The following is a 24,084-nucleotide window of genomic DNA, read 5'->3' on the forward strand; positions in this document are numbered from 1 at the left end:
TTCTTTGCCAACACCACAATTCGATGATGTCAATTCTTCTTCAGCCTTCCTTATTCATCGTCCAGCTTTTGCATGCATATGAACACCATCGCTTGGGTCAGGCACACCTTAGTCTTCAAGGTGACATCTTTGCTTTTCAACACTTTAAAGAGAGATTTTGCAGCAGATTTGCCCAATGCATGTGTATTTTGATTTCTTAGCTGCTGCTTTCATGGATGTTGATGGTGAATCCAAGTAAAATGAAATCCTTGACAACTTCAATCTTTTCTCCATTTATCATGATGTTGTTTGTTGGTCCAGTTGTGAGGATTCTTGTTTTCTTTATGTTGAGGTGTAACTCATACTGAAGGCTGTGGTCTTTGATCTCTATCAGTAAGTGCTTCAAGTCCTCTCCACTCTGAGCAAGCAAGGTTGTGTCATCTGAATAAAGCAGATTGTTAATGAGCCTTTCCCAATTCTGATGCCCTGTTTTTCTTCATATAGTCCAGCTTCTGGGATTATTTGCTCAGCATACAGATTGAATAAGTATGGTGAAAGGATACAACCCTGATGCACCTTTTTCCTGACTTTGAACCATACAGTATTCCCTTGTTCTGTTTGAATGAATGCCTCTTGATCTATGTACAGGTTCCTCATAAACACAATTAAGTAATCTGGAATTTCCACTCTTTGAAATGTTGTCCATAATTTTTTGTGATCCACACAGTGGAATGTTTTTGCATCGTCTATAAAACAAAGGAAAACATCTTTCTGATATTCTCTGCTTTCAGCCATGATCCATCTGACATCAGCAATGATATCCCTAGTTTCCTGTTCTCTTCTGATTTTGGCTTGAATTTCTGGTAGTTCCCTGTAGATATACTGCAGCAGCCCCTTTTGAATGATCTTCAGCAAAGTTTTAGTTACATGTGATATTAATGATATTGTTAGATAATTTCTGCAATTGGTTGGGTTACCTTTCTTTGGAATAGACATATATACCGACCTCTTCCAGTTGGTTGGCCAGGTAGCTGTCTTCCAAATTTTTTGACATAGATGAGTGAGCACTTCCAGCTCTGCATCTGTTTGTGGCTTTCTAGTTTTCATCATATTTTAAAGCTTTAATTCTTTGTTTCCTCAAATATTTTTATATTTGATATAATAATGTATTATAAGATTTATAAAAGCTATTTTATTTAAAAAATATTTCAATTTTAGTTTTATTGTGGTAAAAATAACAACAGATCAAAACCTCCATTGCAAGGGCCTTGAGTTCTTCAGGAAGGACTTTGCTTTTCATCTTATAAACATTGGGGAGCCACACAGAGTTTTATTTAGGAAGCTGAATTTCTCTGCTTTGGTTTTTCAGGAACCTCTGATGGTGATCACACTGGACAGAGGAGTCTAGTGGGAAGAAGTACAGGGAGTGACTCTGGAGTTGTAAGGATTCAGGCAAGGGAGCATGAAGGAGGGGTAGTGGGATGGAGAGGAAGGACAGTTTGAAAAAACAATTTTTGAAGAAAAATTCATAGAATTTTGTGAAATTTTGAATTAAAGAGTGAGATGGTGTGGGCAAGAGGAAGATAAAATACAGAGCATTACAGTTCAAAAGCCTAGGTAGCTAGTCTTGTGGTTGTTATTTTTATTATTCCACTAAATGAGTTTTTCCTTCACAAAAGGCAAAAAAAGTTAGTATGACTGGAGGTTAGAATTTGAAATGGACAAGAGCTGCAGATGGAATTGGAGTCTGAAAGTAAGGGACAGGGAAGAGGGGAGGTTTTATTGTTTTGCACTTGAATATGTACCTGTCATTGCCCTAAGCAATTTGCATTTACTTTGGAATGTAGCTTCTGTTGAAGTTGGAGCATCCTGCCCAAACACACCTATTTGCATTTATGAATGTACATGGAAAGAAGACACTCCTGGAAGAAAAGTCTCTGGGACCCTCTCCTTTCCCCTCCCCTCCCTCTTGAGGATTAAGGATGACCTTTGATTCTATTGGTCTGGGTTGGGCTATACAGAATATGGAGAGGATGTAGGAGTCTCTGAATGGGAAATCACCACAGGGGTGGTAGGATCTGGATGGGAGCACTTGATTCCCTTAGGAGTTTGCATTTGACAAGTGAGAGGGCAGACCTGTCATCTGCAAGAAGTAGTGGCCTCTCTGAAAGGAGCTGTTGCAAGTTCTACACATTTCTGTGTTAGGCTTTTTGTGGACATGCTGACATCTGGCTATAAGCAGAAACAGAAGCACCCAAGGCAAGTACCTAAGGCAAGCAGAAGCAGACCATAGCTGGACATGGGCAGTTTGAGGACCAGGATTGCTGATATCCCTGCTTATGAGAAATGCAGAGAAATAGTATAATGTAAATGTGATATAACTTGGTTTGCTGTCATGTGGTCTCCTCCTTTCAGCCCGGTGAGGACCCTGGTTCTGAGGAAACTGAGGCTTAGTGACTTGCTAACAAGTACAAGGCAGGTAGGCAGAATCAGGATTTAAGCCCTGGTCATGGTCTGTCTGAAGTAGTGCTTCAAACTAGTTACAACTGGTTCAGTCATGGCCAAAGAGGTAGAACCAGAACGAATCTGAATTTTACAAATTTGGGTGTTCCAGAACAATAACCAGAACAGGAAAAATTACAGATGGAAGCCATAGAATTGGAGACTTGGGAAAGCGTAGTGAACACTTTCAGGAGCCTGATATGTGAGATTGGATTATTGCCAGCACTGAAGAGGGCGACTCACATTCAAAGAGATACGATTGATCACCTTCTTTGAGCCAGGCGTTGCTGGTTGTGACTCTGAGCAGAATTTTATGGGCAAGAGTTGGTTGCCATGCAACTCATATGCTGCCCTTGTTTTCTAAGAGGGAGAATCAGTTTCTAGAGGGGCTTCAATCCATAATTTATACCATTCTGGTTGCTGTTCTGGGTCACCTAATTTTTACAAATTCAGGTCTGTTCCAGCGTCACCATCTCTGCCATGACTGAGCTAGGAATAACCAGTTTGAAGCTCTAGTCTGAAGCCAGTGTCAGGCCAGACTCACTGCCCACACCAGGAAAGTTCTGCATAAGAGCATAAAGGGGACTCATTTCAGCCCTGGAGGACATTTTAGGGCAAGGGGAAGAGCACAAATATGTGGCATAAGAATCTATAACGTGATTTGGCAGGAGGCACGTGAGATTTGAACTGGGGACCTCTTGATCTGCAGTCAAATGCTCTGCCCTTGAGCTACACCCCCTGTGATGTGAGTAGTATGTAATAATACCTTTGTAACTGCCACCATGCAGTCCTTTCCTCCATGGCTACTTCTGTTCTGGTTATTGTTCTGGAACACCCAAATTTGTAAAATTCAGATTCGTTCTGGTTCTACCTCTTTGGCCACGACTGAACCTAGAAGTGGCACCTGCCCCCTGCAGTCTGGCTCCTCCCTGCCATGGCTCACTCCTTATTCACTGGTTCACTGTGAACATTCATCACATTACACACCTACCTACCTTTCTAAAGTCCCTCTTCCTCAGAGCTTCACTTCTGAGTACTGCAATGTTAGGCTAGCTGTGAAGTCTATTGCATCTGATAACTTAGCATGACCACAGTCTCTTCCTTGTTCTTCCACCCAGGGCACTGAGGCCCAGAAACGTCAGTGGCCTTGCCTACTTTCCCCTTGAATCAGGCAGGAGTTCACCTGGAACAAGAATTGTTCAGGATACCAATTCCCTTACTTGCCTAATATGTCTGATTCAACCTGCCAAGCTCTGTTGTTTTTGCATTTCTCTGCCACCCTCTACACTCTTCCTTTCCCCCTGATTCCCATACCCAAGGCCACCGGGTCTTGCCTGTTGTGGTGGTGGTGGGCAGGCAGAGCCCCTGACTCACAGAAAAGCTGCCTTGGTACAACAGGCCAGCTGGAGTGGCTGAGATGGGGCCCTCAAATGGGGACAAGGGACCTCTCCTTAATGAGGCCCCAGAAGGACTCCCTCCCTGTGACCCATCCTCCCACCCCCCCACTGCAGTTCCCAACAATCAAGTGGATAGGATGACACATTCTATGAAAACCAGTCATTGTCTTTCCCCAGCTACTCCTATCATTGCCCAAAGGGCTCATGGACAAAGTGTTCATAGTGGCAGGGACGGCAATTACTCATGGGCTCAGCAACATAGACTTCAACTCACCAAGGCTGACTTGGCTACAGTCACAGTTGAGTCCTCGAACTGCCAGCAGCAGAGACCCACACTGAGTCCATGAAATGGCACCAGTTCTCATGGTAGTCAACCAGCAACCTGGTGGCATGTTGATTACATTGGATTGCTTCCATCAGGAAAAGGGCAGTGTTTCATTCTTACTGGGATACATACTCTGGATATGGATTTGGCTTCCCGGCATGCAATTCTTCTGTCAAAACTACCATCCATGGTATCACAGAATGCCTTATCCACTGTCATGGTGTCCCATACAGTATTGCCTCAGGTCAAGGGGCTCACTTCACATCAAATGAAGTATGGCAATGGGGCCATTCTAATGGAATTTACTGGTCTTGTCATGTTCCCTATCATCCTGAAGCAGCTGGCTTGATAGAATGATGGAATGGCCTTTAAAAGACAAAATTACAGCACCAGCTAGGTGGCAATACTTTGCAGGGTTGGGGCAATGACCTCCAGGAGGCTGTATACACTCTAAACTGTCATCCAATATATGGTGCTATTTCTCCCATAGTCAGGTGTCTTAGTTTTATAGTGCTGCTATAGCAGAAATACCATAAGTGGATGGCTTCAACAAACAGAAGTTTATTCTCTCACAGTCTAGTGGGCTAGAAGTCCGAATGCAGGGTGTACGCTCCAGGGTAAGGCTTTCTCTGTCTCTGTTGGCTCTGAAGAAAGGTCCTTGTCAGTAATCTCCTGTCATAGGAGCAGCTCAGGCTCGGGGACCCCAGGTACAAAGGACACACTCTGCTCTGGGTGTTGCTTTTTGGTGGTATGAGGTCCCTGTCTCTCTTCTTACTTCTCTTTTTTATACCTCAAAAGAGATTGATTTAAGATGCAACCTAATCTTGTAGATTGAATCCTGCCTCATTAACATAACTGCCTCTAATCTGTCTCATTAACATCACAGAAGTAGGGCTTACAACACATAGGAAAATCACATCAGATGAAAAAATGGTGGACAGTCATACAATACTGGGAATCATGGCCTAGCCAAGTTGACATGCAATTTTGGGGGACACAATTCAATCCATGACACTAGGATTCCAAGTTCCAAGAATCAAGGGATGGAGATGGGAGTGTCCCCACTCACTATTACCCCTAGTGATCCACGCACAAAATTTTTGCTACCTGTCCCTGCAACCCTATGCTTTGTGGGTCTAGAGGTCTTAGTTCCAAAGGGAGGAATGCTCCCATCTGGAGACATAACACGGTTTTCATTGAACTGGAAGTTAAGAATACCACCTGGTCACTTTGGGCTCCTCATGCCTCTGGATCAACAGCAAAGAAAGGAGTTACCATACTGGCTCGTGTGATTGACCTTGACTACCAAAGGGAAATCAGATTGATGTTGCATAATGGAGGTAAAAAAGAGTACAGGGAATCTTTTAGGACATTCCTTAGTACTACCATGCCCTGTGATTAAAATCAATGAAAAAGTACAGCAACCTGATTCTGACATGACTACTAATGGCCTGGACCCTTCAGGGATGGAGGTTTAAGTCACCCCACTAGGCAAACAACCATGACCAGCTGAAGTGCTTAATGAGTGTAAAGAGAATACAGAATTGGTGGTGGAAGAAGGTAGTTCTAACTACCAGTTACAACCTCATGACCAATTACAGAAACGAGGACTGTAATTGTTATGAGTATTTCTTCCCTGTATATGTGCCTCAAATATTTTTTGTTTTCTTCACTTATAAAATGTAAGATGTAAATGGGGCTAGTGTGTTTTTGGTGCATGCATGTTCATTGTATCATGTTAGGCACAAGTATGACTTTGTAATTGTCTTTATTTAGATATTGTGTATGGTTTAAGAGATGCATACAGGAGCCAAGTTGACAAGGGGTGGGCTGTGAAGGTTAAGATTGTGTGTCACTTTGGCTGTGCCATGATTCTCAGAGCTTTGGCAGTTATGCAATGATGCAGTCTGTCAGTTAAGTAAAGATGTAGTTTGGCAGTTATGTAATGATGTAATTTGGCAGATATATAATAATGTAGCCATCCTCCATGATGTGATCTGAAGTGATCAACCAATCAGATGTAAGGGGAGCTTCCTTTGGGTTTGGCCTACATCTAATACATACAGAGATGTTTTGGCAAAGCTCGCTTTCTTGCTCTGGACACTGCATCCAGCTCATCATCATCTGACCTCCAGTTATTGGGACTTAAGCTAGCTGCCTGTTGTATTTTCTGTCAATCTTGGGATATGTCAGCTTCCTCAGCCTGTAACCCAGTGACCTGCCTTCTGACCTGCTTATTTGTGTTGTCACCCCTTGAAGATTTGTAAGTCAATAGAAGTCTCCAGCCTGACTCCTGATCCCTGACCCATGGTCTTACATTCCATTTCTCTCATATTTATTTGATTTTTTTGTCTCTTGCCTTCTTTTGAATTAGCTGGAATTTTTCTCATTTCCTTTCATTTGTTTATCTACTAGCCCACATCCTCCATTCTATTACCCCCTTTCCCTTGGCAAAACCACGAGTTTTAAAATGATATACTAGAAATTTTTACACGCAAATTTCAACAGCCTATGGGTAATCAATATCTATATTCCTTTCCCGAATTATGCAAAGACCTTATGACACTTTAATGCCTCTTCCATGTTATTTTTGATCAGTATTTTTGTTCTATCTTTAAAAAATTTACGTTAGTCATTAATATTGTGTTATAGTATTTAGAATTGCTGTATATATGCCAATGTATTTGTTCAACATTTCTTTTGGTATCTCAGATCTCCCATCTAGGATCATTTTATTTTTTTCCTAAAGTATATATTTCAGAATTTTCTCTAGTGAGAGTCTGTTGGTGGTAAATTCTGTAAGCTTTTTGTCTTTCATGAAGAATAGTTTTGCTGGGAATACAATTCTAAGTTGGCTGTTATATTTTTCAACATATTGAATGTGTTATTGAAGTATCTTCTGGCTTCTCTTGCCACTGTTGATAAGTCAGCCAGCAGTTGAACTACCGCTCCCTTGAAAGTGATCTCAGATTTCTCTCTGACTGCCTTCTAAGGACAGAGTCCTCATGCTAAGCCAGAAGCTCAAAGTTCACCTTGTAGAGCATGGAGACCAATGACTGGAGGGTGGGAAGGCCGAGGAGTAAAGGCTGTGATGAACACATCACTTGAGGTTGACTTGTTCTGCTCAGAGAGTCCTCTGGCTCCTTACCCTTTGCGAGAAGACTCAGCAAGGGGAAAGAATGGAACTCCTTTACCAGTTTATTGACTAAAAATCTAGGGGGCACCCAGATTTGAACTGGGGACCTCTTGATCTGCAGTCAAATGCTCTACCCCTGAGCTATACCCCCTGGTATGCTAGCAAGGGACAATTACCACTCTTCCCCTGTGCAGCCGCACCCACAGGCTCTGGCACAGATGCTCCTTCAGTTTGGGTTTACTTAGAGTAACCAAGCCTGCTTTTCTGCTAACTCATCTTCCTACCATAGAGGAAAAAACAGGTTCCCTTCTCCCTCAGCCCTGCCACTTCCACATCATCAATCCTTTGGTGAGGACAGTAACCTGGGGAAGCATTCACCTGACAGCTGGAAGGATCTATAGTGACATCTACATTGGATTTTATTTGTTGTTTTGTTTTTTTGTGGTGTGCAACAGAAAACAGAGACTCCAAATGACCAATGGCCTGGCCAAGCGTGCAACTTATGAAAGGTAGAACCCACTCACATGTCTGAATCCTGGATCGTAGGTCTTTCCACAAAGCCACACTCTAGAGCACAGACTGACCTTCTCTCCATCATCTACATATATATTCAACCTTTTTATCTCATGGTTGAGATGAGTGTTCTAAAGTAATGATTGAAGAAATTATGGCCTCTACTTTCCAAACTTATCCTTCTGTGCTCTGCTTTGTGATGCTGGTTCTGGGACTCTGCCCCCCACAATTCTTTTTGTCAGTTGGTTTCCTGATTGGTCCTGCCAACAGGGGACTTGAGGGGCACTGGAGTGCATGATGAGGAAGAGAGCCCTTGTTGTTTCCTGTCTGTGAGTATTCCTGTCAGTGTAAACCAAGCAGTGATAGCTCACCCCAGTAGTGACAGTGACTCCAATTTGCAGCATTTTGCTCACAAGACCAGCCTCATCAACCTCCTCAGGGAAACTGACATCTCCTTAGAGGTCTGGGTTCCTGCTCCACCGGGATCCTCACCAAAGCTTCAACTTTATTAATACTTTCAACATCTTCTATTTGTTCCCAGCCCTGTGTTGGTAGCTGCTTCTGCAGCAATTACCTCCATGATACATACTCTCTCCCTTTGCCCTTCCAACTCTCTAATTCCTGGTTAACAATACTTACATTAAATTATCTCTATTAAAATATCTGGTAAAGTTTTTGTCTCTCAATTGGAGTCTGGCTGATTTAGCAATTGATACTAGTGTTTTCCCAGTAAACAGTCCTTCAAAGAGGGTACAGGGAGTGGTTTAGACCTTGTCCTTGGCTTTCAGTACAGTTCTGAGTGCCTGACTGAACCCCGAATAATAGAAGAAAAAAGTAAAGAGGTTGATTAAGAGACCCCATCTAGCCTCCTTCTTTGAATATTGAATATACCATGGACTGCCAGAAGAATGAACATACCTGTCTTGAAAGAAGAACAGCCAGAATTCTCCTTAGAAGCCAGGATGTAAAGCTTTCATCTCATATACATTGAACATATTATCAGGAGGGACCAGTCCGTGGAGAAGAACATCATGCTTCGTAAAGTAGAGGGGGGTCAGTGAAAAAGAGGAAGACTCTCAAAGCAGATGGATTGATATAGTGACTGCAATAATGCAATAATGGACTCAAACATAACAAAGACTGCGAGGGTAATAAGGAGCATGGCAGTGTTTCATTGTGTTTTACATAGGGTCATTATGAGTTGGAACTGGCACAATGGCACCTAATAACAACAACAAGCCTCTTCCTTTAAGAGGACTAGAATGCAGCCTATGGAAAACTTGTTATTGTGAGCTTGGACTTAAAGAGAAAAGGAGACCTTCAAAGGGGGCACCTGGATTTGAACCAGAGACCTTTTGATTTGCAGTCAAATGCTCTACCACTGAGCTACACCCCCTTTAGTTCATGGCAATATGTAATTAGCACTTCTTTATGCTTCCACTCACACTTAGCTTGCTTATTCTGACTCAGCAGAGTGCTGCTAGTCCTGTTCAACTGTAAATGAAACCCCTCATTGCCATAACTATTCTACTTTTCCAAATGTACACCACCACAACTTGGCATTAGCTTGGAAGGTCTCCAAAGGTTCCACTCGAGAGAGGAGGTGCTGCTTGCTGAACAAGGACTGGAACTCTCACAGCTAGACTTTCAGTTGAAATCACTTTCTAATAATAATCTCCAGTGTGGGACAAAGACAACTTTCTCTCCCATCTCTCCACCAAATTCCCCACCTGTTTAAATAATTTGAACTTCCAAATTTCGCTTTAGCTTCCTGTCTCATATATTCTACCCCTCGCTTCTGACTTACCTCCTTCTTCATGGATGGACTTTTAACACCCTTTCCATCCATGTCCACATCAACTAGAAAAGTTTTTTTTTTTTTTTAATTGTCTCTCATCTCCAGATCACAGTCTTTCTTGTGTCTTATCAAGTCATTCCCATAGAATTGATTGATCCTAAGGGATTTGGTCAGTACGGATGGGAGACGTACTCTATATTAATTATATATTGTTGCAAAACAAAATACAAGTTGTGGTCGAGTTGATTCTGTCTCATATGACCTCATGCGTGTATCTTTAAACAGCAAATATTTATTATATCACGTTGTTTTGGAGGTTCAGTAAACTCATGGAGTGCCTTCGACGGATTTTGACCCAAGATTTTCCCATAGGTTTGCAGATGAGATGTCAGCATGGGCTGGAGTCATCTGAATGCCTGATGAGGGCTGGAAGAAGCATTCTAAGATTGCTTACTCACCTGGCTGTTAGAGAACTCAGTTCCTCACTGACTGCTGGCAGGAATTCTCAATTCCTTGCCATGTGGGTACCTTCACAGGGCTTCTTAATATGTCTTTTTTCTTTACCTGTATATCGACCATTTCTGGCACTCTTCATTACTTTGTGCAAACCTAGATTTTTATTAGGTAACATTTCCTTTCTTCTTCTTCTTTTTTTCTTTCTTCTTAAAGAACTTTCTTTAACAGTTCTTGTAGGACATGTCTGCTATTGAATTCTGTTCACTTTTTTTTGGCCTGAAAATATATTTACTCCACCTTCATTGATGAAAGATATTTTCACTGAGTTATAGAACTCACTGGGTAGAGAAGTAACAGGTTTTTTTTTTTCTTTTAACACTTTAAAGATGTAGAGTTTCTCCCGTTATATAGGTCAAGCAATACTTTAGTAGACTGCCTATCTATTTCACTCACAGGAATTCTGTAATCAATTGACTGCCATCAATGAGCTCTGTAGGCTGAGGCAATGTGATTACGCATATGTCCCTGCTTTCCTTTATGCTAGATGTGCCCACCTTGTGGTTACGTGCTGCCACTTGACCTCAGCTACTTTTGTATCCCACCATCCCCATTGAAATTAGGGAGAACACCTTATTCATGGCATCACCTACAGTCCTACCTGCCAAACAAAGGTGAACAACTACAGAGCTTTTCAAGAATGCAAGCTATCACCTCACAATTGTATTTCTTTATGTCTTTTGGGCCTTCCTGCAGATTGTAGTTTGGGATTGGATATGCAAGTTACACTGATTAACCCAGACTAATACTTTGGTCTTCCCAAACCTTTAGATTCCCTCCTCCACGTCATGCCAGGGAAACTCTGGCACATTAACTTCATTAAATGTAGGTCACTGTTGAGTCTAAGTTTCAGCCAACCAACCAAGTAAGCTGTTAGAGCCATCTCCAGTTACACTAGCTAACGCATTAAATCTTGTAAGTACACCCAAGTCAATGAACTCAGCCAGTGTTATACCTTTCACTACCACTGGCATAAATGATACGCCAGCCACTTTTTATGCTTCTGGACCTCAGAGGTAAGGTGTTATTCCAGCTGTAATGCATTTAGCATCCAGGTGGGTCTGTATGAAACGCATGGAGCTCAGCAGAGAGGAGGTGAGCCTCATTGCTGTGTAAGCTGAGCATTCTATTAGGAGAGGCTTCCTAGAAGTGTTAGTTTTGTGAACTTTTGCTTTTTTCATTTTATTTCTGTAAGATAAGGGTTGCACACATAATTATGATAGGGAGCCTTGATGAGCTTGTTTTGGTTTTTCTGTGTCATATTTGGAAAACCAGAGATTCACCATGTAACTCAATGGAAAGGCACTAGCAATAAATTATCTACTTAGATCTCAGTGGCATGCTGTCATGCCACAGACTGGTGAAACAAAGTGCACTCACCTCATTGGCTGATTGTATTGCCAGATCATATTTCTCAGAATCAGTATTACCAGTTAAAAATTTAAACACTCTCAGTTGTTAAGCATGCATTCCAGTACTGAAAACACATACCATCCAAAAAAAAAAAAGGAGGAAAAAGGTAGTAATAAAAGGGTTATATTCTATGCTGTTTGGTCTAACTCTGTTAGAATCCACTTCCTCACATATTCTTCAAGTTTCTGCTGATGTATATTAGCAAAGCCCTGCGTTTTTTAGATACGTAAACCATTCGCCCCTGAGTTATATTGTGTATGTGTCCCCCTGGAGTACATTAAGATTTGACTTTAGTTACAGGTCTATGAGATGGACTTATAGGAGGTCTTTGTATATTTAAAAACAAAACAAAACAAAAAAACCTCATTGCCGTCGAGTTAATTTTCACTCATTGCAATGCTATAAGTCAGAATAGAACTGCCCCATAAGTTTTCTAAGGAGCAGCTGGTGGATTTGAACTGATGATCTTTTGGTTAGCAGCCAAATGCTTAACTGCTGTGCCATCAGGTCCCCTCTTTATATACACTGGGTACATATCCATTCTCTATCATGTGTTGCAAAATTTTGAGTCTCTTGTTTAGAGAATTTTTTTGTCATATGAAAATTAAAATTTTAACATACTCATATTTATCTGTCTTTTATACTGTTTGCTTTTTGGGCTGTATTTAAGAAATCCTTAACAATGGGCCAACTTGGTGGAGTAGTCAGATGCTTCTGGTGGTCCTTCTTACAACAAACTCAAATCCATTGCTGTAGAGTCAATTCCAACTCATAGCCATCCTACAGGACAGAGTAGAACTATCCCATAAGGTTTCCAAGGAGCACCTGGTGGATTTGAACTGCCAACCTTTTGGTTATCAGCTGTAGCTCTTAACCACTATGCCACCAGGGTTTCCCTTACGACAAAGACCTGAAAGAACAAGCAAATAGATTATATATATGACAAGCTAGGAGCCCTGAACACCAAAGGCAAAGTTAAGAAATCAGACTGAGTGACAGAGAGAGGGAGAGATGGTTCAGAAGCAGTGAGGAGTTGCTGGACCTGACTCAGCAAGATCTCTCAGCCCCAATCCCCTGGTGAGACCATAGCTGGGCTGGCATTAGCTTTCAGGATATGGTTTTCTCAATGACAGAGAGTGAGCGGAGCAGGTCCAATCCTCCGGCTTGACCGTGGGAGGGCTAGCAATAACATTCAGGACAGATTTTCCATAGCCAGAGAGAGTGAGTGGCACAGAGTCTACTCACGCCTCCAGAATCAGCAAAGAGCAGAGCTCTCAGCAAAAGATGAATGCTTGTGTCTAGTTCACCACATGGATCAAAAAGCACCTCTTTTGAAAGACCTCTCTCCCATTTATGTGATCTCTCCTCCCTCTCCCCCAGCCCCTAAGCTGTCTTCAGTGGTGGTGGATTTCTCTGGGCCTGATATAGGTCCTGCCACATATCCTAAGCCATTCTCCCAGCCTTAGAGAAGGGACAAATAAACAAATGGGGAAAAAATAATCTGCCTGCTCCCCTAAGCTGGAAACTCAGGGCGGAAGTGACTTCTGTCCAGGCACAAGTGGTTCACGGACTTTAAATGTCTTTCACTCCTGCATGGACTTGTGTGGTCCCATTTCAGCAGCTTAGGCCCTTGTTGACACAGTGCCACAGTGTACATGCCTGAGGTCTGTCTTCAACTGTTTCCTCTGTGCAGTAGAGAGGTGGGTTTTTTGAGGTCAGATACCACTCTGCCTATTAAGCAAGGTCCTCATCTACCCATATCAGGGGCCTGAGGACTGATGGCTCCACCCAAGGCACCTAGCCACCTGTGACGGGGTCCAAGGATAAGTCGTGCCCCCCAGTCCTTACACCCAAAAGCATTGGGTGCCCACAGTCCAGCTGTAGAGCCCACCCTGCTGTGTACTTCAGGGAACAGGGATGTGCTTGCCTCACAGGCACTCAGGGGATGGTTGTAAGCCCACTGCCTTGCTCAGAGTGTAACCCACTGCTGCAACCAGATACCTGTGCCTACAGCAATCACCTCTGCTCCTCTAAGACTGTAGGTGAGAGCCTATATCACACACTTGGTGACTGACTACATGGACACCTGAGCTGTATCCATACAATAAAAGTGAATGGGCTCCTAATCTCATAGACCTGGTGACACCTTTAGCCATCTGGTGACAGGACGTTAAATCTTCAAAGGTGCCAACAATCAAGCTAGCTCACTTGGGTAGCCTATTTGGGTATATCAAAACAAAACAAAGCAAGAAACTAGGACAGAATAAGCAAACATAAAATAAATTAATACAATAGTGGTCAATATCAAATCACATAAAAAAGCAGGCTATGGTCACTTCAACAAACTCCCAAAACAAAGAATCAAGGAATCTTCTGGATGAAGATATATTCCTGGAATTACCACAGGTAGAATACAGAAGATTAATACACAGAACTCTTCAAGAGATTAGGAAGGAGATCAAGCAAAATGCAGAACAAGCCAAGGAACACAGAGACAAAGGAGTTGAGGAAGTTAAGGAGATTACTCAAGGGCTTTATGAAAAATTTAATAGGCTACAAGAATCCATAGAGAGACAGTAATCAGAAATTCAGAAGATTAACAATAAAATTTCAAAATTAGACAACTTGATAGAAAGTCAGAGGAGCAGAATTGAGGAACTGGAAGTCAGAATCAGTGAGATTGAAGATAAAACACTTAGCACTAATATATTCAAAGAAAAATCAGATAAAAGAATTTAAAAAATGAATAAAGTCTAAGAATCATGTGGGACTCTATCAAGAGAAATAACCTATGAGTCATTGCAGTGCCAGAACAGGGAGGGAGAACAGAAAATACAAAGAGAATGGTTGAAGATTTGTTGGCAGAAAACTTCCCTGATATCATGAAAGACAAGAAGAGATCTATCCAAGATGCTCATCAAATCGCATACAAGGTAGATCCCAAAAGAAAGTCACCAAGACATAATCAAACCTGACAAAACCAAAGACAGAGAATTTTAAGAGTGGCTAGGGATAAATGAAGAGTCACCCACAAAGGAGAGTCAATAAGAATAAACTTGGACTACTCAGCAGGAACTGTGCAAGCAAGGAGGCAATGGGATGACATATATAAAGCCTTGAAGGAAAAAAAATTGCCAGCCAAGAATCATATATCCAGCAAAACTGTGTCTGAGATATGAATTAGGACATTTCCAGGTAAACAGAAGTTTAGGGAATTTTCAAAAACCAAACCAAAACTATAAGAAATACTAAAGGGAATTCTCTGGTTAGAAAATGAATAATACCATACAAGAATCTAAGACTAGAACACAGGACAGAGCAACCAGACATCAACCCAGATAGGGAAATCACAAAAATAAATCAAGGTTAAAAAACACTCAAAACAGGGAAAAGTGATGTCACTATGTAAAAGATGACAACATTAAACCAATAAAGGGGGTCTAAAAATGCAGTCATAGATAGTTTATATGGAGAGGAAGTCAAGGCGATATAAAGAGATAAAAGTTTGGATTAAACTTAGAAACATAGGGGTAAATAATAAGGTAACAACAAAGGAGACTAACAATCCTACACATCAAAATAAAAAAAAAAAAGAAAAACATAAAGACTCAGCAAATACAAAATCAACAACACTGAAAAAGAGGGAAAGACAATATATAAAGAAAAAATACTCAGCACAAAAAATTAAGTGGAAAAAAGAAACTTAACAACACACACACACAAAATACATCAAAATGACAGCACTAAACTCATACCTATCCATAATTATGCTGAATGTAAATGGACTAAATGCCCCAATAAAGAGACAGAGAGTGGCAGAATGGATTAAAAAAAAAAAAAAAAAGATCTGTCTATATACTGCCTACAAGAGACACACATTAGACTTAAAGACACAAACAAGCTAAAACTCAAAGGACGGAAAAAAATATATCAAGCAAACAACAATCAAAAAAGAGCAGGAGTGGCAAATATTAATTTCTGATAAAATAAACTTTAAATTTAAATCCACCACAAAGGATAAAGAAGGACACTATATAATGACTAAAGGGACAATATACCAGGAAGATATAACCATAATAAATATTTATGCACCCAATGATAGGGCTTCAAGATACATAAAACAAACTTTAACAGCATTGAAAAACAAGATAGGCAGCATGACAATAGCAGTAGGAGACTTCAACACACCACTTTCAGTGAAGGACAGAATATACAGAAAGAAGCTCAATAAAGACACGGAGGATCTAAATGCCTCTATCAGCCAACTTGACCTCATAGACATATACAGAACACTCCACCCAACAGCAGCCAACTATACTTTCTTTCCTAGTGCACATGTAACATTCTCTAGAATAGACCACACATAAAGCAAGTCTTAGCAGAATCCAAAACACCAAAATATTACAAAGCATCTTCTTTGACCATAAGGCTGTAAAAGTAGAAATCAATACCAGAAAAAGCAGGGAAAAGAAATCCAACACTTGGAAACTGAACAATACCCTGCTCAGAAATGACTGGGTTATAGAAGACATCAAGGATTCACAGAATCCAAGGAGAATGAAAACACTTCATATTGGAACCTCCCCCATGTGTCTGTCAGTTTGTCATACTGTGGGAGCTTGCATGTTGCTGTGATGCTGGAAGCTATGCCATTGATATTCAGATATCAGCAGGGTCACCAATGGAGGACAGGTTTCAGCTGAGCTTCCAGACTAAGACAGACTAAGAAGTAGGACCCAGCAGTCTACTTCTGAAAAGCATTAGCCAGTGAAAACCTTACGAATAGCAGCAGAACATTGTCTGATACAGTGCTGGAGGATGAGCCCCCCAAGTTGGAAGGCACTCAAAAGATGACTGGGGAAGAACTGCCTCCTCAAAGTAGAGCTGACCTTAACAACATGGATGGAATAAAGCTTTTAAGACCTCCATTTGCTGATGTGGTACCACCCAGAATGAGAAGAAACAGCTGCAAACATCCATTAATGATCGGAACCTGAAATGTACGAAGTATCAATCTAGGAAAATTGGAAATCGTCAGAAATGAAATGGAATGCATAAACATTGATATCCTAGGCATTAGTGAGCTGAAATGGACTGGTATTGGCCATTTTGAATTGGAGAATCATATAATCTACTATGCTGGGAATGACAACTTGAAGAGGAATGGTGTTGCATTCATCGTCAAAAAGAATATTTCAAGATCTACCCTGAGGTACAACGTTGTCAGTGATAGGATAATATCCATAAGCCTACAAGGAAGACCAGTTAATACGACTAGTATTCAAATTTACACACCAGCCACTAGGGCCAAAGATGAAGAAATAGAAGATTTTTATGAGCTGCTGCAGTCTGAAATTGATACAAGATGCATTGATAATTACTGATGATTGATTGGAACGCGAAAGTTGGAAACAAAGAAGAAGGATCAGTAGTTGGAAAATATGGTCTTCGTGACAATGCCAGAGATCGTATGATACAATTTTGCAAGACCAACAACTGCTTCGTTGCAAATACCTTCTTTCACTAAAGTAAACAGTGGCTATACACATGAACGTCTCCAGATGGAACACACAGAAATCAAATTGACTACATCTGTGGAAAGAGACAATGGAAAACTCAATATCATCAGTCAGAACAAGGCCAGGGGCCGACTGTGGAACAGACCATCAATTGCTCATATGCAAGTTCAAGGTGAAACTGAAGAAAATCAGAGCAAGTCCACAAGAGCCAAAATATGACCTTGAGTATATCCCACCTGAATTTGGAGACCATCTGAAGAATAGATTTGACACATTGAACACTAGTGACTGAAGACCAGAGGAGTTGTGGAATGACATCCAGGGCATCATCTGTGAAGAAAGCAAGAGGTCACTGAAAAGACAGGAAAGAAAGAAAAGACCAAGATGGATGTCAGAGGAGACTCTGAAATTTGCTCTCAAACGTTGAGCAGCTAAAGCAAAAGGAAGAATTGGTGAAGTAAAAGAACTGAACAGAAGATTTCAAAGGGCCTCTCGAGAAGACAAAGTAAAGTATTATAATGACATGTGCAAAGAGCTGGAGATGTAAAACCAAAAGGGAAGAACACGCTCGGCATTTCTCAAGCTGAAAGAACTGGAGAAAAATTACAAACCTCGAGTTGCAATAGAAAAGAATTCCATGGGGAAAATATTAAACCACGCAGGAAGCATCAAAAGAAGATGGAAGGAATACACGGAGTCATTATATCAAAAAGAATCAGTTGATGTTCAACCATTTCAAGAGGTGGCATATGATCAGGAACCAATACTACTGAAGGAAGAAGTCCAAGCTGCTCTGAAGGCACTGGAGAAAAATAAGGTTTCAGGAATGGATGGAACATCAATTGAGATGTTTCAACAAACAGATGCAGCACTGGAGGTGCTCATTTGTCTATGCCAAGAAATATGGGAGACAGCTTCCTGGCCAACTGACTGGAAGAGATCCATATTTATGCCTATTCCCAAGAAAGGTGATCCAACTGAATGTGGAAATTATAGAACAATATCACTAATAACACATGCAAGGAAAATTTTGCTGAAGATCATTCAAAAACAGCTGCAGCAGTATATTGACAGGGAACTGCCAGAAATTCAGGACAGCTTCAGAAGAGGACGTGGAATCAGGGATATCATTGCTGATGTCAGATGAATCCTGGCTGAAATCAGAGAATACCAGAAGGATGTTACCTGTGTTTTATTGATTATGGAAAGGCATTCAACTGTGTGGGTCATAACAAATTATGGATAAGATTGTGAAGAATGGGAATTCTAGAACACTTAATTGTGCTCATGAGGAACTTTTACATAGATCAAGAGGATGTTGATCAGACAGAACAAGGGGATACTAATTGGTTTAAAGTCCGGAAAGGTGTGTGTCAGGGTTGTATTCTTTCACCATACCTATTCAACCTGTATGATGAGCAAATAATATGAGAAAGTGGACTATATGAAGAAGAACGGGGCATCAGGATTGGAGGAAGACTCATTAACAACCTGCATTATGCAGATAACACAACCTTGCTTGCTGAAAGTGAAGAGGACTTGAAGCACTTACTAATGAAGATCAAAGGCCACAGCCTTCAGTATGGATTACATCTCAACATAAAGAAAACAAAAATCCTCACAGCTGGACCAATGAGCAACATCTTGATAAACGGAGAAAAGATTGACATTGTCAAGGATTTCATTTTACTTGGATTCACAATCAACAGCCATGGAAGCACCAGTCAAGAAATCAAAAGATCTATTGCATTGGGTAAAGGACCTCTTTAAAGTGTTGAAAAGCAAAGATGTCACCATGAAGACTAAGATGTGCCTGACCCAAGCCATGGTATTTTCAATTGTATCATATGCATGCGAAAGCTGGACAATGAATAAGGAAGACTGAAGAAGAATTGACACCTTTGAATTGTGGTGTTGTCAAAGAATACTGAATATACCGTGGACTGCAAAAGAACGAACAAATCTGTTTTAGAAGAAGTACAACAAGAATGCTCCTTAGAAGCAAGGATGGCGGGACTGTGTCTTACATACTTTGGACATGTTATCAGGAGGGATCAGTCTCTGGAGAAGGACATCATGCTTGACAGAGTACAGGGTCAGCGGAAAAGAGGAAGACCCTCAACAAGGTGGATTGACACAGTGGCTGAGCAATGAGCTCAAGTTTAACAACGATTGTAAGGATGGCTCAGGACTGGACAGTGTTTCGTTCTGTTGTGCATAGGGTTGCTATGAGTTGGAACCGACTCAATGGCACCTAACAACAACAACATCAGAATGTATGGGACACAGCTAAAGCAGTGCTCAGAGGTCAATTTATATCAATAAATGCACACATACAAAAAGAAGAATGGGCCAAAATCAAAGAATTATCTCTACAATTGAACAAATAGAAAGAGAGCAACAAAAGAAACCCTCAGGCACCAGAAGAAAGCATATAATAAAAATTAGAGCAGAATTAAATGAAATAGAGAACAGAAAAACAATTGAAGGCATTAACAACATCAGAAGTTGGTTCTTTGAAAAGATTAACAAAATTGATAAGCCATTGGCCAAACTGACAAAAGCAAAACAGGAAAGGAAGCAAATAACCTGAATAAGAAATGAGATGGGCGATATCACAGCACACCCAACTGAAATTAAAAGAATCGTATCAGATTACTATGAAAAATTGTACTCTAACACATTTGAAAACCTAGAAGAAATGGATAAATATCTAGCAACATACTACCTACCTAAACTAACACAAACAGAGTTAGAAAACTAAATAAACCCATAACAAAAGAAGAAATTGAAATGATAATTTAAAAATTCCCAACAACAACAAAAAAGCCCTGGTCCTGATGGCTTCCCTGGACAATTCTACCAAACTTTCAGAGAAGAGTTAACACCACCACTACTACTATTACTACTACTACTACTACTACTACTTCAGAGCATTGAAAAGGATGAAATATTGCCAAACTCATTCTATGAAGTCAGTGTTTTCCTGATGCCAAAACCAGGTAAAGATACCACAACAAAAGGAAATTACAGACCTACATCCCTTACAAACTTAGATATAAAAATCCTCAACAAAATTCTAGCCAATAGAATTCAACAAAATATCAAAAAAATAATTCCCCATGACCATGTGGAATTCATATCAGGTATGCAGAGATGGTTTGACATTAGAAAAACAATTAATATAATCCATCTTATAAATAAAACAAAAGACAAGAACCACATGATCTTATCAACTGATGCAGAAAAGACATTTGACAAAGTCCAAAATCCATTCATGATAAAAACTCTCAGCAAAATAGGAATAGAAGGAAAATTCCTCAACATAATAAAGGGTAGTCAGTAGTCAACATCATCCTAAATGGAGAGATTCTGAAAGCATTCCCACTGAGGATGGCAACCAGACAAGGATGCCCTTTATTACCACTCTTATTCAACATTGTGCTGGAGGTCCTAGCCAGAGCAAGTAGGCCAGATTAGCAATACAGCCCATTCAAATTGCCAAAGAAGAAGTAAAAGTATCTCTATTTGCAGATGACATGATGTTATACACTGAAAATGCTAAAGAATCCTCAAGAAAACTACAGAAACTAATAGAAAAGTACAGCAGAGGATCAGGGTACAAGATAAACATACAAAAATGAGTTGGATTTCTCTACACCAACAAAGAACGTTGAAGAGGAAATCACCAAGTCAATACCATTTATAATAGTCCCGAAGATGGTAAAATACTTAGGAATAAATCTAACCAGAGGTGTAAAAGACCTATATAAAGAGAACTAGAAAACACTGCTGAAGAAACCAAAAGAGACCTGCGTAAGAGGAAAAACATACCCTGGTCATGGATAGGAAGATTCGACATTGTAAAAATGTCTATTGTACCCAAAGCAGTCTATAGATACAATGCAATCTCTATCCAAATTCCAATGACAGTTTTTAATGAGATGGAGAAACAAACCACCAACTTCATATGGAAGGGAAAGAGGCCTCAGATAAGTAAAGCATTACTGAAAAAGAAGAATTAAGCGGGAAGCCTCACAGTAGCTGATTTTAGAACATATTATACTGCCACAGTAGTCAAAATAGTCCGGTACTGGTACAACAACAGATACATAGACCAATGGAAGAGAATTGAGAATCCAGACATAAATCTATCCACATATGAGCAGCTGATATTTGACAAAGGCCCAAAGTCAGTAAAATGGGGAAAAGACAGCCTCTTTAACAAATGGTGCTGGCATAACTGGGTATCCATGTGCAAAAAACTGAAACAAGACCCATACCTCACTCCATGCACAAAAACTAATTCGAAATGGATCAAAGACCTAAATACAAAATCTAAAACAATAAAGATCTTGGAAGAAAAAATGCGGACAATGCTAGGAGCCCTAATACATGGCATAAACAGTATACAAAACATTACTAATATTGTACAGACACCAGAAGCGAAACTAGATAACTGGGAGCTCCTAAAAATCAAACACTTATGCTCATCCAAAGTCTTCACCAAAAGAGTAAAAAGATTACCCACAGACTGTGAAAAAGTTTTCTGTTATGACAAATTTGATCAGCATCTGACCTCTAAAATCTACATGATTCTGTAAAAACTCAACAGCAAAAAGACAAATAACCCAATTAAAAAATGGGCAATGGATATGAACAGGCACTTCACTAAAGAAGACATTCGGGTAGCTAACAGATACATGAGGAAATGCTCACAATCATTAGCCATTAGAGAAATGTAAGTCAAAACTACATTGAGATACCATCTCACCCCAACAAGACTGGCATTAATCCAAGAAACACAAATAATAAATGTTTGAGTGGTTGTGGAGAGGCTGGAATACTTATATACTGCTGGTGGGAATGTAAATGGTATAATCACCTTGGAAACTGATTTGGCACTTCCTTAAAAAGCTAGAAATAGAACTACCATAGGATCAAGCAATCCCACTCCTTGGAATATATTCTAGAGAAATAAGAGCTTTTACACAAACAGATATATGTACACCCATGTTCACTGCAGCACTGTTTACAATAGCAAAAAGATGGAAGCAATCCAGGAGCTCATCAATGGATGAATGGGTAAATAAATTATGGTATATTCACATAATGGAATACTATGCAACAGTTAAGAACAATGATGAATCCATAAAATATCTCATAACCTGGAGGATTCTGGAAGGCATTATGCTCAGTGAAATTAGTCAGTTGCAAAAGGACAAATACTGTACCACACCACTATTATAAGAACTCAAGAAAAAGTTAAAACACAGAAGAAAATATTCTTTGATGTTTACAATGGTGGGGAGGGAGAGGAGTATTCACTAATTAGTAGACAAGAATCATTTTAGGTGAAGGAAAGACAACACACAATACAGGTCAGCACAAGTGGGCTAAACCAAAAGCAAAGAAGTTTCCTGAATACAGCCAAATGCTTCAAAGGTCAGAGTAGCACAGATGGGGGTCTGGGGACCATAGTTCAGGGGACATCTAGATCAATTGGTGTAACAAAATGTATTAATAAAATGTTCTGCATCCAACTTTGGTGAGTGGCATCTGGGGTCATAAACGCTAGCAAGCAGCTATCTAAGATGCATCAATTGTTCTGAACTCACCTGGAGCAAAGGAGAATGAAGAACACCAAAGACACAAAGCAAATATGAGTCTAAGAGGCAGAAAGAGTCACATAAACCAGAGACTCCATCAGCCTGAGACCAGAAGAGCTAGATGGTGCTCGACTACAACTGATGTCCGTCCTGACAGGGAACACAACAGAGGATCCCTGATGGAGCAGGAGAACAGTGGGATGCAGACCTCAAGTTCTAGTAGAAAGACCAGACTTAATGGTCGGACTGAGACTAGAAGGACTGTGGAGGTCTTGATCCATAGACCCTCTCTTAGCCCAAGGCTGGAACCATTCCTGAAGCCAACTCTTCAAACAGGGATTGAACTGGAGTATAAGACAGAAAAAGACATTGATGAGGAGTAAGCTTCTTGGCTGGAGTAAACACATGAGACTGTGTAAGCAGCTTCTGTTTGGAGGTGAGATGAGAAGGCAGAGGGGGACAGGAGCTGGTTGAATGGACATGGGGAATACAGGGTAAGAGGAGGAGAGTTCTATCTCATTAGGCGGAAAGCAGCTAGAAGTGCATAGCAAGGTGTGTATAAGTTTTTGTATGAGAGAATAAGTTGATTTGTATACTTAAAGCACAATTAATTAAAAAAAAAAAAGAAATCCTTTCCTGGGGTATATAGGTCTCTAATTCATATGACATTTTTTTTTTTTTTAAGGGAGTGAGGCAGGGATTGTATGTGATGTTTTTCTTTAGGAAGTCTATTATCACAACACCATTTATTGTATAGTCTACATTTCCCCCAATGACTGGTGACATCACTTAGGTTTTATATCCTAAGAGCGTGCTTCATCTTCTAGGGCAACGCTGTCCAATAAAAATGCAATATAAGACACAAATATAAACTACATATACCATTTTTTATTTTCTAGTCACCACATTAAAAAATTGTTGAAATTAGTTTTAGTGATATATTTTATTTAATTCAATATATATAAAATATTATCATCAATATGTAATTAATATTAAAAATTATTTAACAACAAAAAGGAAAACTACCCAATTAAAAATGAGCAAAGAACTTGAATAGATATTTCACCAAAGAAGATATACAGAGTTGTCATCTAAGATACAACTATTGATCTCTACTCATTCAGAGCAGAGGAGAAAGAAGGAAATTGAAGACTCTGAAAAGAAGCCAATCTATAGGACAGTCTATGTGAACCTTTTCTACCCTGAGACCAGAAGAACTAGATGGTGCCTGGCTACCACCACCAAGAATTCTGATCAGGGCCACAACAGATGGATCCTAACAGAATGGGAGAAAAATTTGGCACAGACCTCGAAATCCCAAAAAATCCAGGCTTGCTGGACCAGTTGAGACTAGAGGAGTCCCTGAGACTGTGGCCCTGA

At 40.3% G+C, this 24,084-nt stretch overlaps 2 non-coding genes across 2 annotated transcripts; both read right to left on the bottom strand.

Moving 5' to 3' along the window:
• Positions 1–7,418: 7,418 nt before the first annotated feature.
• On the bottom strand, positions 7,419–7,490 carry TRNAC-GCA (transfer RNA cysteine (anticodon GCA)). The gene has a single exon. It is a non-coding gene; the product is annotated as a tRNA-Cys (tRNA).
• Positions 7,491–9,176: 1,686 nt separating this feature from the next.
• TRNAC-GCA (transfer RNA cysteine (anticodon GCA)) lies at positions 9,177–9,248 on the bottom strand. Its single transcript has one exon. It is a non-coding gene; the product is annotated as a tRNA-Cys (tRNA).
• Positions 9,249–24,084: the final 14,836 nt, after the last annotated feature.

The sequence above is a fragment of the Loxodonta africana genome, chromosome 3 (assembly GCF_030014295.1).
Source record: "Loxodonta africana isolate mLoxAfr1 chromosome 3, mLoxAfr1.hap2, whole genome shotgun sequence".
Classification (NCBI taxonomy): domain Eukaryota; kingdom Metazoa; phylum Chordata; class Mammalia; order Proboscidea; family Elephantidae; genus Loxodonta; species Loxodonta africana.